Source organism: Schistocerca nitens, chromosome 3 (genome assembly GCF_023898315.1).
Source record: "Schistocerca nitens isolate TAMUIC-IGC-003100 chromosome 3, iqSchNite1.1, whole genome shotgun sequence".
NCBI lineage: Eukaryota > Metazoa > Arthropoda > Insecta > Orthoptera > Acrididae > Schistocerca > Schistocerca nitens.
In genome coordinates, this window is record NC_064616.1 from 493,551,305 (window position 1) to 493,570,375 (window position 19,071).

A 19,071-nucleotide genomic window follows, 5' to 3' on the forward strand; every position below is an offset into this window, starting at 1 on the left:
ATCCATACCATTTCTAAACCAAAGTCCTCATCCCTGTTGATTAGGTTGTCTTCTACTCGTATTTACTGAGAATATTTAACCGGTTTCCCAAAAAGATGTAGTTGTGATCAGTAGAGAAAGCACTCATTCGGACACCACCACTAGTGTTCCACGTATCGTCCCTTACAGTGCGTCTGGCTTGTCCTATTTACCATGTTGGTACAAAACTTGATTTTTCCTCTCTTTCGAGGTAATAGATCGTCCTTAACTCTTGTTAGATGAGTTGCTGCCTTGCCAGGCTGGAAGATCGCTTGCACTTTATTCCTGTTAATTTGAAGCAAACACTCCCTAGATACGGAAGAAAGGCAGAAGTAACAACATCCCTAGCCTCCTCTTTCACCCTAATTTATAAAATTCCACGTATGATCTCCTTGAAATTTTCGTTCCTAGTTATGCAGCGCCTGACAATTTGAATGCCGAACCATTTGCTGGATATCATCATGCATTTGAGCGCTCTCCATAGCGTTCATCTTCGTAAACGACGTTTATTGCGTATTATCTCTGGCTACATTGTAACTCTGGGGTGCCAAGGAACAAACACGCACAGACCCGCACTCAGAAGTATATCAGCAACACTTTTTGACAACGGTACTAAGGTTTGTACTCAACATATCTTAATACGGAATAATAATGTCGTTGTGCTCTCCTAACAACCACTTAGCTGTTATTTATTCTATTATGCTTCCGTTAAGTTCTGACATAGTATCACAATAACGGACACTTTACTAAACGGCACTTAGGGAGGAAAACTTGTTACTCTGTAGAATGATGCTTTAATCTAACGTTACTTTTAGTTTTTACTTTCAGCACTATCTATGGACGTAGTAAATTTTCCAGTGGCCTAATTAGTTTCATGACAAGGCACGCTTTCCCTCCTGAAATCTTCTGTTTATCAAGACAGGGTCTTTTAGTTTCTACACGTCATTATCAGGCAAAGGCACGAATAAAGAAACTTACAGAAAAGTTTCTTCAGGAAGACGCTGCTACATTGCTGGTAACCCTACAGAATATCTGCACATTAGCTACTATTTCGATTATTCTCGACTGATAAAAGTTTAGGTTCCCGCCATTTGCGAAACATTCGTATTTTACCGAGAGTCACTTTACTATTCATAAAACCTTACGCAATTATATGGTCGCCATGTCTGCTCAACTGAACACACAATACTGCAAGCCTTGATAACCAGCAATCTGCTCCTAAAACCTGGTTTAACTGCTATACCCACCAACTATTAAAAACCTCAAATACTACAATTCCAGTCACTCCTCCGATTGATATAAACGTGCGGTATAGCCAATAATGGACAGTTAAATCATCGAAACAAAAAATTAATAGTTATAATACCAATTTTTCATTTGTGTTCCGGTTACTAAATATATCTAAGTATTAGTGCAAAGATATATGTCACCATTGGTATCATCCTTTCTCAAAACTAAAGCTGCCAACACTATTCATACGTTCTGATTCTGTTGTTACAGTTTTCAGTCAGACTGTATGTCTGATGCAGCTCTGTCAGGTTATCTTACGCAAGTCCTTTTATCTCTGCATAACTGTAGTAACCTACATCCACTTTAAACAGCTTTATGTATTCTAACCTTCGTCTCCCACATATCTTACCCCATGTATATATTACAAAATTAACTTTATTTTATGATTAAGGATGTTTGATATCCACCTATCATCCTTTTAGCCAAAGTGCTACACACAACACTTGTAATCGATTCGATTTAGTGTGTGTTCATTGTTTGTACGATACACTAAACTATTTTTTTCTATGTTCTGTAACACCAGTCAAAAAGCAGCTATTCCACTCTTGTTGTACTGTCTTTTGTGCACGTTTCACTTTCAGATATCGCTAAGGCAAGCAATTCACTGTGTCCGAAGAAGATATATTCTCTGTTGGAGCCTATCATTTTATTTTTATCTCACCAGACTGTGTGTGTGTGTGTGTGTGTGTGTGTGTGTGTGTGTGTGTGTGTGTGTGTGTGTGTGTGTGGGCGCGCGCGCCCCTTGCCCTTGACTAGACTGGAAGAGCTCACTTTTATAGTAGCTTGTAACGATGCAGCTCACAATTACGAATAACTGCGAGGCTTAACATTAACATGCAGAGCAGTCACGGCAGTGCCAAAGTTAATACGAGTGCCATAATAAACATTTATACTCGTAATTTCTTCTGTCGTTTAACAGCCGTGACACATTCCTACTTGTTTAACTGCTTCTCAGTGTCTTCTACCAGTAGGTTTTTAGTCCTATAGTACTATACTTTCTTAACTCGTTTAAGTACGTTGTGTCGGTCTGTATTACTTCGCTCTCGAAAGAGCACGTCACATTATGTCACACCTTTAAGTTCTGCAGTTTACATAAACACGTGGCATAGCGTTGTTGTTGTTGTTGTTGTTGTTTTAAGTACAGTAAACAGAGCGTCATTTTAGCTACATTTCTCGTAAAACAACACACATTACGTTAGCAGAACACAAAATGTACAGTAAATAGTAAAGAACGTAGAAAGGGTTGGCTCAAGTGAAAAAAAAAATCTCATTTAAGATCACATAATGAACCACCTTAAATTATACAATCACATTCTGTGAAGAAATATAATTACTTCGTAACAGCACCTAACAAATTTAAGGGAAGCTCAGTAGAGGTATAGTGAGTATGGAAATAGATTTTTATTCTTCAAAATGTGAAAATGAAGAAAAACTGGATGAGCACTATGGGACTTTACATCTGAGGTCATCAGTCCCCTAGATCTTAGAACTACTTAAACCTAACTAACCTAATGACGTCACACACAACCATGCCCAAGGCTGGCTGGATTCGAACCTGCCACTGTAGCGGTCGCGCGGTTCCAGACTGAAGCGCCTAGAACCACTCGGCCACAGCGGCCGGAAAAATACGAAGAAATATATTGCCTGGCCTCTGAACGTCACCGGCTTCAGCTAAAGTGAAAATTTATAAGGAAGATGCTTTGAGAAGGGTGAATGTGTGTTCTTTCTGTTAGATTTACTTTCTCAATAACTATCTGTACTGCTGCCTAAGTAAGGAAACTGTTTGGAACTTCGATCGCAGTCAGGAGAACAGGACAGGCGAGAAAGATGAGTTGTCTACCAGTCATAACTGCCCTCACTTATTTTTAACTAATTATGCCTACGTTAAATGTTCTCGCATACGTAAACGTATGGTCGAGAAACAACAACAACAACAACAACAACATGTCTTACTATAGAAATACATTAATGTGGCTCCAGCTTTTGTGTGGAATAATATTTTCAGAATTTCTGGGAACAAATTTTGGCCTCTCCCCGGCATGTAGTAGATGTAGTTCCAATTTTACCAGTAGTAGGACTACACTACAGAAGAACTCCTTCACAGTAAGTGAGATCACAAGAAACAGGCCTCAATCTCACGACAATACATAGATCGCTTTTATTTTTTCACTAACTTCGACCATGTTTAGCCCATAGGTGTATTACCATCAAAATGCTGATAACAGAGGGTCATCCTATATTTTGAGAAATTAATTTTTGTAACCAATTGGTGAACGTCATTTGCCATAACGGAATGAAGTTAAACGAAAGGCTCTTAAATTTAGCAGGTTATTTTAAAAGATAGTCAATGGGGAGTCCTCAAAGCTTAGACTGCACATGCAAAACAAGGTCTCGTTTGTCAGAAACATTGGTACCTCAAGAAACAACGAGTAGCTTTGTGAGTGAAAGACAGTGAAGGTGTGCCGAAGCTTTGGACAGCCTTCTCACATTATGTGCTCCATGCTCACTTGCTGGAACAGTGGTGGTCATTTATACTGTAGGCGCTGTCTTGTTCGTCACAAACTGGTGTACATTTTGCTTACGGACTATAGCTTCCTGGCGAGTGTCCCATTAATGAGAAAGAATTTGACTAGACGCAATTTTATGGTACATTGTGTCATACAAACGTGATAGGCGACGATCTGTGACAGACATGACGAGAGCACAATATCAGTGCAGGCCCAATTGTTTCTTAGTGCACCGTTCCGCGCACATTGTTTAATACGAGAGTCCGCAGCAGACCACCACTACGTTTTCCCATGTTGACGAAAAATAGTCAGTTACGACTGCATAGGCATGGGCTCATCGAAATTTAACAGTTGATCAATGGAAACGAGTCGCCTAGGCTGCTAAATCACGTTTGTTTTAACATTAGGTCGATGGTCGTGACCGGATACGCCGTCATCCAGGCGGACGGTTTTTCGAAACATGCACGGCGTCACCGACGCAGGCCCATGTGTGGCGTTGTATGCTATGGAGGACATTCATCTCTTTTTCATGGAGCCTATGAAGTAATTGAAGCCACCATGATAGCTGCGGACCACGCGAACATTACTGTGGACCACATGCAACCCTTCATGCTTGATATCTTCCTCTACGTTAATGGCGTCTTCCAGCAAGATAACTGTTCATCTCAAGGCCAGAATCGTGCTGCAGTGATTTGAGGAACATGATCAAACTTCCTGGCGGATTAAAACTGTGTGCCGGACCGAGACTCGAACTCGGGACCTTTGGCTATCGTGGGCAAGTGCTCTACCATCTGAGCTACCCAAGCACGACTCACACCCCGTCCTCACAGCTTCACTTCCGCCAGTACCTCGTCTCCTACTTTCCAAACTTCACAGAAGCTTAGAGTAGATTAGATTAGTTTTTCGTTCCATAGATCCGTGCTGAGGAGATCCTCGTGGATGTGGAACATGTCATTTTTTTTAAAATAAAAAGCTGAAATAACAATACTAATAGTATGAATATATACAATACATCATTTGTCTCTTAAAAAATTCGTCAATGGAGTAGAAGGAGTTTGCCACTAGTAAGTCTTTCAGGCTCTTTTTAAACTGATCTTTATTTGTAACTAAATTTTTCGTGTTTACTGGCAAATTATTGAAGATGAGTGTTCCTGAGTAGTGGACCCCTTTTTGAAGTAAAGTAAGTGCTTTTAAGTCCTTGTGCAGATCATTTTTGTTCCTGGTATTGTATGTATGAACTGAGCTGTTTGTTGGAAAAAGAGATATTATTTAGGACAAATTTCATTAATGAGTAAATATACTGAGAGGCAGTAGTTAGTATACCCAGTTTCTTGAAGAGGTTTCTACAGGACGTCCGTGAATTTACTCCACAAATAATACGTATTACACGCTTTTGGACTCGGAAAACTTTTGTTTGACTTTAAGAGTTACCCCAAAATATTATACCATATGACATTATGGAATGGAAGTAGGCAAAGTATGCAAGCTTTTTCATTTTTATGTCGCCTATGTCTGCTAACACTCGAATTGCAAATACAGATTTGTTAAGGCGTTTCTGCAGTTCTGTGGTGTGCTCTTCCCAACTGAATTTATTATCAAGTTGTAATCCCAGGAATTTAAGACTGTCAACCTCTTCTATCTGCTCTTCTTCGTATTTTATGCATATGCTGGGTGGAAACCTCTTACAGGTTCTGAATTGCATATAGTGAGTCTTATCGAAGTTTAATGTCAATGAGTTGGCTTTAAACCATTTATTAATATCCATGAAAATATCATTAGCAGATCTTTCTAGAACTACACTTGACATACTATTTATTGCAATACTTGTGTCATCTGCAAACAAAACGAACTCTGCTTCTGGCAGTGTAACTGATGAGAGATCATTAATGTACACAAGAAAAAGCAATGGCCCTAAGATGGATCCTTGTGGGACACCACATGTAATTTCTTCCCATTCTGATGATGACTGATGACTTAATTCACTAGTCCCTTGCACTGACACCCTTTGTTTCCTGTTAGTGAGGTATGACTTGAACCATTTTGCAGCACTGCCCGTGACACCATAGAATTCTAATTTACTTAAAAGGATGTTGTGGTTCACACAATCAAATGCCTTTGACAAATCACAGAAAACACCTGCTGCTTGTAATTTGTTATTTAATGAATTAAGTACATTTTCACTATAGGTGTAAATAGCCTTCTCGATATCAGAACCCTTCAGAAATCCAAACTGTGTTCTTGACAATATGTTACTTCTGGTCAGATGGTTGAGCAGCTGCCTGTACATTACTTTTTCTAAAATTTTTGAGAATGCTGGCAAAAGTGAAATCGGTCTGTAGTTTGATGGTATCTCTTTATCCCCTTTCTTGAATAGAGGCTTAACATCTGCATATTTTAGCCAGTCAGGAAATGTCCCAGTTATAATTGACTGGTTACACAAGTAACTTAGAATTGTACTAAACTCACAAGAACATGCCTTAATTAACTTTGTTGATATTTCATCGTACCCACTAGAATGCTTTGTTTTTAAAGATTTTATTATGGAAGTTATTTCTTTTGGTGAAGTGAGTGATATATTCATGTACTTGAAGCTATTTGTGAAGGCTAGTTTCAGATATTCAAGGGCATTATTTACTGATCCTGAAAGTCCCATTCTATCAGTAACGGATATGAAATACTTGTTAAATAGATTTGCCACACTATGCCCATCAGTTACTAATGTGTCATCTACCCTTAGTGCTATTTGCTCCTGTTCCTTTCTGGTTCTACCAGTCTGCTCTTTCACTATATTCCATATTGTTTTTATTTTGTTCCCCGACATTGCTATCTTCTTCTCGCAGTGCATTTGTTTAGACGTCTGAATTACTTTTTTAATGTTTTACAGTATTCCTTGTATTTAGCTAAATCATCAGCATTGGAGCTATTCTTGGTCAACAGATACATTTTCCTTTTTGTCTTACAGGAAATCTTTATTCCTTGTGTAATCCATGGTTTTATTATAGACTTCTGTTTAATTTGAGTAACTTTTAGAGGAAAACAGTTTTCAAACATGGTACTGACGTTGTTCATGAATGTGTTATATTTTTCATTCATGTCATGAGCACTATAAACATCTTTCCAGGTCATATCTTTGAGCAGTTTTCTAAAACACTCAATTTTTGGTTGATTGACTACTCTCATGTACTCAGATTTAGCAGTCTTGATAATCTGCTTAGAATTTACATCTAAAACAAGGAGCTGCATGTCATGATCTGATAGTCCATTTATAACAGGTTTTGTGGTATGATTTTGTTCCTTTGATTTGTCTATAAAAATATTATCAATGGCTGTCCTTGAGGATTTAGTGATCCTAGTTGGAAAGTTTACAGTGCGAGTTAGATTGAAAGACAACATTACTAACTGCAGTAAATGTTTACTGGAAGATTGCATTAGAAAATCTATGTTAAAGTCGCCAGCAATCAAAATTTCTTTGTTTCTTCCTGTTAAATAACCCAAAAGAGCTTCTAGATGATCTAAGAATAAATTATAATTTCCTGCAGGTGCTCGGTCAATAGTTATTATTATAATATAGGATCTGTTATGGAACTCTACTTCTGTTGCACATGCTTCTAGATGCTGCTCTAAACAGAATTTATTAATGTCAATGTTCTTGAATTTATGGCAGTTTTTGATAAATGTGGCAACTCCTTTTCCATTCATATCTACTCTGCAGAAGTAGGAAGCTAGCTTAAATCCTGAAATGTCTAACATATCTATATCAGTGGTCACTTCATGTTCAGAGAGGCAGATTATGTCAATTTGGTTAGATGAATTCATTTCATCGATACAAATGAGTAGTTCGTCAACTTTATTTCTCAGTCCCAGAATGTTCTGGTGTAATAAACATAACTGATACTGCATACTAATGGGATTGTAACTGCTTTGGCGAAGATGAACTGGCAGTTTCTGATTACTTTCTGTTAAACACTGTTTAAATGGAGGCTGTATGATAAAATCTGACTCCTGTTCATCTGTTTTCTCAAACTGAGTGTGTCTGCCAATCTATCTTAAAACTCGTTTTCTTTCCCCCTTCCCTATCCTAAAAAAGGCATCCCTCTAACACCTGTGACCACTGGTATTTTACCACTTGTGCCAGTGTCCCCCCTTAAGTTTTCTGCAATCAACCCAGACAGTTTTCCCTTCCCCTTCCTATTGAGGTGAAGGCCATGCCTAGTGTAGTCCCACCTGTCGATAGCATCCACAGGAATCAAACCAATATGGGACCCTATATCCGTCCTAAGCAGCCACTCCAACTCCAAGTTCACCCTCCCTCCGAAAGAGTTCAAATGAGGCCGATCATGGCGTCTCAACACAGACACAAATCCCACACTCGTGTGCTTCGTTGCTGATGCTATCTTCACCAAGTCACTCTATGGACTATTCAGAGTCTCTGTCAATGCTATTTCCCGGACCACCCACTATAACCACGGCAGCCTCCTTTGTGAAATCCTTGCATAAAGCGCCTACATCATCTGTTACCTGACCCAGGTCTGCACTAGGCTTGAAAACGTTTGTGACCTGGTACTCTGGACCTAGATTTTCCTGCAGTAGTTGGCCAACACCTCTACCATGGGAACTACCTAACAACAGAACTTTCTTTCTCTTTACAAATCTCCCTACCTTTTTCAAGTCCTGGAAAGCTTGTTGTGCCGTTTCTACAGCTTCAGATACATGAGGCTCATCCGATTCTGACTGAGGCAACAGGTCAAATCTATTTTCAAGATTTATGACAAAGCCGTCCGATGCTCTCCTTTGCCTGTTCCCCTATTACCTGTTGCCGCTTCCCACCTCTGTTCACCCTTCTCCCTCTTTAACCTGTCCAGATCCTCCCTTGCCTTGTCTAGGTCAGCTTGAAGAGCTGCAATTTTCCCTTCCTGTTCCAGTATTTTCCTATCTCTACTGCAGATCCTACAATACCACTGGTGAGCCTCATTTATGTCCCCATTTCCCACGCCACTACATTCGCCCCAATGAAAGAAACTACAGCACCCATCACACCATACCACGGAACTAACGATCCTACGGCATGTCACACACTTCTCACTCATGGTAAAAACAGAAATCGTATAAGCTGATTTAAGTAGTGACTAAAACGTAAACAAAGGACCCTAGAAACTATTCAGGCCGATATAAATAAATTGAAAGAGTACTGAATAAAAAAAACTGGTGATTACATATAACTCACTGTTTACTTACGATACGCGCGCGTGAAATTAAGCCTAAAATCCATGCTATAGGCGCGAGAAGGAAAATAAACTTCTTACCCCGTTTAATCTTCTTTAACACTTCACTAACACTTCCACTAATGTAACAACAAAAAAAAAATGGTTCAAATGGTTCTGAGCACTATGGGACTCAACTGCTGAGGTCATTAGTCCCCTAGAACTTAGAACTAGTTAAACCTAACTAACCTAAGGACATCACAAACATCCATGCCCGAGGCAGGATTCGAACCTGCGACCGTAGCGGTCTTGCGGTTCCAGACTGCAGCGCCTTTAACCGCACGGCCACTTCGGCCGGCATGTAACAACACTTATATTATATTTATAATACCTGTACACGTTTAAAAATAGCTTAATGACAACGCTTTTTATAATTATTTAGTGCGGAAAATACTCTAAGAGTCCGCGTCGGCGCAGTGTTGCCAACTGAGGAACATGATAGTGAACTTCACGTTGATATCTTCGTCTTGGCCACCAAAATTACTTCATCTTAACCCAAAGGAACACATCCCAGACGCTATCGGATGGCAGCTGCGTGCCCACAAGCCACCAGCCCGTAATTTATGGGAATGAAGTGACCTATGCGCAGACAGCTGGTGTCAAATACTTCCGAAAATGACTACAAAGGACTTGTCAAATCCGTGCCTCGCAGACTCGCTGCTATGTTGCGTTCCATAGGTGGACCAGCAGGCTGTTGTGATGTTTTGGCTGATCGGTGTATCTCAATGGTCATACTGATAACAATTTACAGACATGTTTGACTCCTCTTGTATTTTATGGGGAGTGTGGAGTCCTACCATCCCATCGACTCTGCGGACAACCGATGCAGATCTGGAATGGCTGTAATTCATTTCATTTTCAATCTCCAGATGTTTGGACAAGAATGTTTTCAAGGAATGGTAAAGCAGGAGCAGTCTTAGAAGCCATTAACAATGAGCTCAAGTTGCTGGTTTTACATATTTGTTCTTCTGAGTGCTGTTTAGAAAACAAGCATAGTCGCTCAATAAATTAATGAACGTGTCTGCATTTTCATGACCATTCAGTTGCCATTTAATTTTCTTAAATAGGCCACAAAATTTCCACCCCGTATGAAGACAACATTAGCAGACTATGAACACTCGTAATGGAAATTACGGTTAATGCCTTTCTTTTCGTGAGTATTAGTAGAATGAGAGGACATGTTTAAAGCCACGTTTACGAGTTTGCAGATAGCAAGAACATATGAACAGCGTCACAACGACGTGGATAAGTGAGAGGCGGTTCGAAATAAATTTAAGATTGACCGCTTCATTTGTGTCACACGTTAAACTGATGCCTAACTTCATTGACTGTTTTAAACGGCAATTTTCGAAGAAGCATGGTGGACTGTAAGCAATGGCTTTTTCAGCCTTCCAGTTGAAATATAACAACGGAAAATGAAGCCAAAATATTTTGAACACTATACCGCAGACATCACCTTAAGGATTCAGGCATAAACGCTAATGGCTATATTACTGGACGAACGAGACGACGTGACGTCTCAAATCGTTAGACAAGTTCCGTGAGTATCGACCTTATTAAACATCAGTTCAATATGCTTTTAGTCACCCCTGTAAAGGAGACCATTTTATTCTTACTGTTTACAGCCAGGTATGTACCAAAATACATTTGGATGAAGGATGATAAAATGCAGACCAATCGTTAACGCTGTAAGGGGTAATACCAGCTGAAATCAAGAATACTGAAGTAACGAAACTGCCCCGGGTTGCCTAATGAGCCGTCTCAGCATTTGCCTGAAGAGATTCAGGTAAAACATGACCAACACAAATTTGGATGACCAAAAGGGGATCTGAACAGAGTACTTCCCGAATGCGAGTCCAGTGCCCCAACTTCACCTGGCTCGGTGTTGGTTCGTGTGTTTCCATGTATTGTTGGAACAGTAGTAGAACCTAATTAAGAAGCAATAGCATAACTGAGCAAAAGTTGTTCGCCACATCTCTCTCTCTCTCTCTCTCTCTCTCTCTCTCTCCCTCTCCCTCTCTAGAGGCGCTAATCCAGTAACAAAGCCTATGTGCAGGTTGGAAGGATGCGCTGGAAGATTAGTGGTTTTAACCAATGTGCCGTAACAAATCATGTACTAAGAACTGTCCAGAGTTCAAGTCAGTTTCTGTAAAGCATCTCAGAGGACAACTTAGTGCCTAATTTCGCTCAAGAGTGTTCATTGTAGACACGAGAAAGAGGTACCTCTGGTGTCCTATGAGTGATTAAAATTTTATGACGCTATCAGGGGCAAATGTAGTAGGGTTATATGAAATAAAGACACCTTGGCAACAGGCTTTGCAATGAAACAGTAAGAGTATGGTGAAAAATTCATTGCCTTTACTGAACGGTCTTCCTCCGAGCAATATCTTAACGAAAACTGCGGGCGTCAGTACACAAAATGAAATGTTTACGTATTTACAGGTTTTGTTTTCAACTATGTCTTAAAATTACTTGACACTGTCGCCCATCCTGGTCAATTTAATATAGAAATACTCTTACGAAACGTCTTCTTAGTGAAAAGAAACCGCAAATTTCATTGCAACTTCGGAACTTTTATCAAGTCTATCTTTAAACACTCCCGTTCATCGTCCTCTTTCTTCTCGAGCTATAATAAAGATAGCAATTACAAAAATGACATTTAATGTAGAGTGACCTACGTCGAGGCACAAATGGTCTTCCAAATGTATCACGGAAAAGCCAGCTCTAAGCTGTTACATCAGGGTCAGCGCGCTGCGTGGCAGCAAAGGGCGTGCACAGTAACAATTCCTGTGTTCAAGGCCAAGGTGAGGCTACGGCAGCTGATCGGTGATCCGACCCAGCCAGGGACTTTCTAGTCTGTTGACAAGAAAGCGCTTTTATTTTATAGTGTACATTTTAATCATTGTTAATTATAGCTTCTAAAATTGTTAATCCATTTCACTAGCTTACACCTGTTAATCAGTTATTGAAATATTTGCTCAGTATCTTGGCTCTTAAAATGTTGGTTCCCTCCTTACTGAAGAAAGTGAAGTTTATTACCAAAGGGGTGCCGTCTTTCGCATTAGCACTCTTCTAACAAACATCCAATTACCTTGTTCTAGGTATTGCGCGTGATTACTTAGTGTGATGTTTCCGCTGCTGACAAGGCTATTCGTGGACATGCAAAGATAGAGTGCATATCTAGAAACTAACCATGAAGTCTAAATAAAGGAAGGAATGTTGGGGTTTAAAATTCCGTAAAGACAACGTCATGGCGAAACAGTAGAATCATTCAGGAGGAGGAGGGGGGGGGAGGAGGAGTAGGAGGAGTAGAGCTAAGACCCCGTCTGGGTACCCTCAGCTTCGTTTTTTCTTTGTTTCCTTAAATCAATTCACACGAAGGTCGTTGTCATGCCTTCAGAGCTAGAGATATGTTTCCGAGTCATCCATTCTCAGTCTGAATTACTGCCCCTTTAAATAAGTTCGATGGCAGCAGTATGTTAAACTTTATCCTTTTTTTCTACCATCCAAGTGGAGGCAAAATTTATAATGAATATTTCTCGCAATGAATTTCGGTGTATGCCTAATTTAACATATTTCTTGCGAGATACCATGTGGATATCACTGCGCCAGGCCATTACTGATCGAATCTTCGATGTAACCGACGTTCCATACACGTTTTAATGCATGTTACTGAGCTGATACGGGGTTAAGTCTTTTAAAGATTATCGGTAAGTGGTGTGAATAAAAATTAGGTACGCTATTTCAGTAGCGATTTAGATAATAGTTTTGCAGAGAAATCTTTTCTGGCTGTGTAAGGATGCCTTGGTTCGGTCCCATAACAAACATTCTTTCTTTAAAAGTTCCACGGAATGGAATAGGTAAATATGGCTGGGCGTTCTCTTAACCTTCCTGCGCCAGTCTCTGGCATCGAGATCCAATATTGTTAAAGTAGTAGCACACTGGAGATGCTACAGTACCTGAATAGGTTGCAACCACAAAAATAAAAATATTTAATATATTCCGCTTAGAAACCTAAAAACAAAATGTCGCCACTAGCGATGTTTCATTCTTGGGCAACGGAAATTTTCAAGATGACAGACGTTTCCTAGGACGGTTTTTCCGTTAAAGACACTTTAATATTCCCCAACCTCACTCCAGTTTCCATCTGAGTCAGGCTTCCCTTCCTATAGACCTCTGAAATACTTAACTCTTTTTGTGATTGTTGTAGAACACTGTCCACAGTCACATCTTAATGTAAACAACATTGGTCAGCTGATGACGTAACATTCAAGTCTGGCCAATAAGCTGCTCTCAGTTCAAATTCTAGCTCGATTGTGGTGGATTAGGTGTGCTCTGATTTCATTAAATCAGTTTAGAACGAGAGAATCCTTTAACAAACACATGGGTACAGTCTTTCCGTTCCAGATTTAGCAATTACTTCTTTATCGATTTAACACTTTTAGGCATCAAGCTGCTTAGGCTAGGCTGGGTAACAATACGCCCTGGAGGGTTTCCGTCGTTTAACGCGTTTATTGTGCAATTGTTGGAATCCATCTGCAACCTATCAGAGCACCAAGGAAAAGGGGAATTTCCGAAGGCTGCCGGGCTGGCGCGAGCGGTTTCTACGGATGTAGCTTTCTCCGAAAGGGAGGAGGCGAGAGAAAGCACGTTTCATCGGCCGCCAGCCGCGACGAGGTGCCAGCTGACAAAATCGCTCACAGCCACAACCTGACAAAAACCGTTACGCAACCAACCGTACATAGCTGTATGCGCTCACCCGTCTGGGCCTTATATGGGGCGAGCAGGCCTTCGAGTAGCGTAGGCAATTATGGGTGTGATAGGGGGACGAAAGACGATAAATCTGCCACAGGTTTGAAAATTTACACTTCTTCACGCATCGGTCGAATGTTACAGATACACTTGCCTGCTCGCTCCGAGTTTTTAAATCACTGTGTCAAACGTCTGCATGATTGACGAAGATCTAGTAAAACGACAATGTTTTAGCTAGTGCAGTACTATAATGCATTGATATCTGCATTGAGGAAATGATCGACCAGTGCTATGATGAGTGTTTAGGTTGCTAGCTCAGATGGGCAAAGATGGTGGAGGAAACTGACCGTGGTGAGAGATTGCCTTAATCACTACGTACTTTGTTCTGTAGTTACCAGAACGCTGTTTAGGAAGTCCCTTGGGTTCTCAAAGCGAAACTCCAACAAAATTTAAGTTTAATGAGAAGGAATATTAGGATTTATTGACCCGGTGACCATGAGGTGGTTAGAAAATAGCTCAGATTAGGGAATTGTGGTAAGCTCCTTTGGAACCAAACTGCTGCGGTCATCCATCCCTCGAATCCTTATCAAAGGAACAATTCAGGCAGTTAATTAGGAGAATCGCTGAAAATCTAGAGCTAAATGTCTGGTGGAGGAATTTTATCGCCATTTTTCCAATCCGAAGGGAAGGAAGGAAGATTAGTTTTAAACGTATCGTCGACAAAGAGGCTCCCGAATTCAAGTCCAATGTTTTAATCACTGCGGTTCCCCGATCAGTCTAAGTTTTACAGAAACGCGGAGCTGAACATCATTGCTGGAAACTAAAGTCTACATTATGAGAGTAGGAAGATAAATGTTTAATAGAATCCATGAATCAGCTAACGTTTTATTGAAAAGCGGTCTCAATCACGGATCCGAAAGAGAACGCGAAATAAATCGTCCTCGCGACGATCACAGTCTCCACACATTTCTTTCGAAAGACATAGCGCGTCTTCATCGGAAAAAACCCTCAAACTACCTCATGTGAAATACAGACTTGGAAATTTGAATAGACGAAAAGTACGCAGCAAACTCTCACTTCAAGAGTATTGAGTTCAGTCCTGACACAGTATGTTGTATACAGCCCGGAGAAAGGACCTCTTATTCCGTCACGGTTAGAGAAACAGCGTTTTCGACAGACTACAGAGAGATTCTACTGCCTCCAACTTTTATATGGGGTAGTAACCCTAAAGACAAACTAAGGGGCGGGTTTAGTACTCAGATGTATACACGCAACTAATTTTCCTCGCTTCAACTGCGAGTGGAACAGGAAAGAGAATGAGTAGCAATGGTCATAGCACCTTCGCCATGCAATTTGCATTGATTTGCGGAACACGTATGTAGATGCAATTTCGTTATCCAGACTACTGTAGAGCGATACCACAAAATCAGCTTCAAACTTCTTAAGGGTGTATCCAGATCAAAACTTTCGCGTTTCTTCCGACTTCTGTTAACTGTCATGTGCTTTTCTTCCTGCGCGGGCGTATTCTTTACAAAACTTCAGTAACAGTTACAAAGCCACGGATTCAAAGTCTAGCTAGAGCTACCATTGCCTGCCTACACGCAGACGGAAAGCAGTCTGGCCGTTGGCGCGGAGCCTGTTTCACTTTCAACCAGCGGAGAAAGCACATTTATTTGCTGTGGGAGTCCTCTGGCCGCTAAGCCTCTTCAGTTCCGGGTTACTGCTTCAAAGTTTTAGCGCTGTTTTTGCGCAATGACTAAGCGGAATGTAAGCGAATTTCCTCTAGGGAGGAAAAGAAAGGTTCCATTGACAGGTCATATTGATACGAGCAGCACGTTATCTGTAGCAGCCCAAGTCTGTCCGGAACTTAAGTTGCGAAAGGACTATTACATGCAAACTAGTGTTATAATTCTTTTTTTCGTAAAGGGCAAGAAATTTCATTCAGTACAACACCGCAAACATTGGCCATATCTGACAAGGGAACCTCCCCATCGCACCCCCCTCAGATTTAGTTATACGTTGGCACAGTGGATAGGCCCTGAAAAACTGAACACAGATCAATCGAGAAAACAGGAAGAAGTTGTGTGGAACTATGTAAAAAATAAGCAAAGTATACAAACTGAGTATTCCATGTACAAGATAGGCAACATGAAGGATAGTGTAAGCTAAGCAGCGTCGTGATCCCGTGGTTAGCGTGAGCAGCTGCGGAAGGAGAGGTCCTTGGTTCAAGTCTTCCCTCGAGTGAAGAGTTCAATTATTTTTTCAGAGAATTATGAAAGTTCAGGCACTCACACATAATCAACTTCGCTCTCCAAAATTCCAGGACATGCTTAGATTTGCTTGGACATATGCAGGATTTGACGGTACACACGGAAAAATTTGAAAACGTTAAAAACATATGTTTTGACAGAGCACAGGGAAAACTGTGCGACTGTGAAACTGTTGCATTCATTTGTTGCAGTTTATGTGACAAACTCTTATGTTTTTCATCACTTTTTGGGAGTGATTATCACATCCACAAGAAAACCTAAATCGGGCAAGGTAGAAGAATCTTTTTACCCAATCGCCAAGTGTACAAGTTAGGTGGGTCGACAACATATTCCTGCCATGTGACGCACATGCCATCACCAGTGTCATATAGAATAAGTGAGACGTTTTCCTGGGGAGGAATCGGTTGACCTATGACCTTACGATCGAATGTTTTCGGTTCCCATTGGAGAGGCACGCCCTTTCGGCTACTAATCGCACGGTTTTGCGGTGCGGTCGCAAAACACAGACACCAAACGTATTACAGTGAATAGGGACGTCAATGAACGAACGGGCAGATACAAAATAAAAAAAGTAAACTTTTCACTCGAGGGAAGACTTGAACCGAGGACCTCTCGTTTCGCAACTGCTCACGCTAACCACGAGACCACGGCGCTCCTGGGCTGACATTAGCCTTGATGTTGCCTATCTTGCCCATGGACTACTCTCAGTGTATATTTTGCTTATTTTTTTCATAGTTCCACACAACTTCTTCCTGTTTTCTCGATCGATCTGTGTTCAGTTTTTCAAGGCCTATCCACTGCGCCAACTTATAACTAAATCTGAGGGGGGTGCGATGGGGAGGTTCCCTTGGGAGATACCTGCGTTCAAATTCAATAAGAACAATAAAAACGCCTAAGAAATAATCATTCTCCTAATAATTATATAGCTTTCATCCGCATAGTCTCACATTAATGATTGTAGACGACTGCTAGAAACACAAAAAATATATATACTTCCCATGAAATGTTCATTTCAGGGGGCTTGCAGACTTAAAAATCGTAGTTGTCCCTCGAAATGAAGTAAGTGTTTAAGGATATTCAATATTTCGTTATTATTTAAAGACATCTTTTTGGTATGAAAGGCAGTACACGGCAAGAGTTAATGCAACTGACACACTGCACAAATAATCTAACGTTTCTCTGTTTAAGACTAGATAAGAAGAAACTTTAACAACCTGTTCAGTGAAGGAGTAACTCTCTCCCGCACGACAACCAATAAAAAGCCGGCACTACTACTGAAGAATGACTCACTTTTATATTACACATGGAAAGATTTCACGCAACGGAAAACTGTAGTGTGTTTATACCAAATAACTGCACTGCATTTATTTCTTCCACTTTCTACATTTGTTACAGATCCTTTGGTTAAGTGGCCTAATTTTTTTCCGCCAGTGAGGATGACTATCCAGTAAAATTAGCTTTCTCTATCATCTCACTCATACATTTTCTGATTAGTGCAATAAACTGTAAGGGTTTTCTTGGCTAAGAACAGCTTTGGAATTAACGAAATATGAACATATTTGTATTAGTGACAAAAACAAAATAACCCTGAGAAGCGAGACCCCCACATTCGATCATATCTGTGGTGCAGAATAAAAATTGTAAGCCAGATTTTCGATGGCCAGGTGTAATATACAAGAGTAAATACTTTCTACCTAGGAAAGGTTGCTTCGTTCCGAGTGTTACATGTTGTGAACAAGAAAAACGTTTCAGAGTATTATTTGTTCCGTACATTGGAAAAACATACGAGTTTAAGAAGTTGCATTAGAGAACACCGAAGTTGTGGGATATGCTAGACGATATTGTAATAAAAAGAACGACAGTTTCTCCTTGCAGTGCTTGTGAAATTTGATAAAGCCGAAAAGCCTTCTCCTGGAAGTACATATCTCGAAACAAGTTCTTTCCATACAAATATTTACTTCTCGGAACGTAATCGGGCGCGGCAGGAAGATATTCGATATCAGAAGACTGCTGGATGACACACACACACACACACACACACACACACACACACACACACACACACACACACACACACTCTAACGTAACCTAAGCAACAAATACCGAGCTGTAAGAATTAATGTGGAACTGACGCTCAAAACATGGATAACATTTCTGCGGCATTAAAAAGCGAAAGCAACGAAACAAAAGTAATGAACAGTACCTTATCGGTTAAAGCTGGAAGCACAACAGAGACCGCGTCCTTCGAAGTACCAGACTCGACGACACCGTTACTGGACCAGAGTCATCACAGAAGCAAAAACTGACGATCTGTTTAAGTACTCAAATGACATCGGGTGCTTGGTAAAATCGAGTAAGAGGCGAGAGCGGCTGCCGCTTCTAGCTGGATGCGGGTGCTGAGAGGAGTCCACGGTCGGTATCGGACACACACGCGTCGGCGCCGCACTGACGCGGCGGCTGCTAGGCTAGCGAGCGGCGAGTCCTCCGGCAGCTGCGGCCGTCCTCGGAAGACTGACGAGGCCCGCGTTAGGTGGCGTCGTGGCCGGCGTCTGCTTCGCCTTGCGGTACGTACCTCTACCTGTGTGGCGGGGCGGGCGGCCACGGCTGCACTAGGCAGCGCGGGCCCGCGCACGCCTATATATTCCCGCACTCTCTCAATGTCAGTCAACAGCCTTGGCAGGCGCAGGCCGCGCTCCGCTTGCCACCACACTCTGTTTGTTGTCTCTGCGTCCAGATCGTCTCGAGAGCAATATTCCCAAGAAGGAAGTGGTCTTCGTCATTTTGATCCCCTCTTCTAGTCGGCTAATGTCTCTTAAATGGTTTTACCGTGGGGCCCAAATCATTTGAGAACTGAAACAGGGGTCATCGAGTCTCGTACTTCGAAGGTACTGAGAGTCATACATAGGTAGAAATGGAAAGACGACACAGTAGAATTTAACCGCCCGTCAACGGTTTACGTCAGTAGGGAGGAAT

The 19,071-nt window shown here is 41.1% G+C and overlaps 1 protein-coding gene across 2 annotated transcripts in view; it reads right to left on the reverse strand.

Moving 5' to 3' along the window:
• The window catches only part of LOC126248423 (elongation of very long chain fatty acids protein-like), a 211,004-nt gene extending 192,306 nt beyond the window's left edge, over positions 1-18,698 (reverse strand). Inside the window, exon 1 of one of the 2 annotated variants that reach the window (XM_049949391.1) lies at positions 18,671-18,698. The gene's annotated coding sequence lies outside the window, so the exon portion shown is untranslated. The other variant, XM_049949390.1, reaches the window with a different exon arrangement.
• Positions 18,699-19,071: the final 373 nt, after the last annotated feature.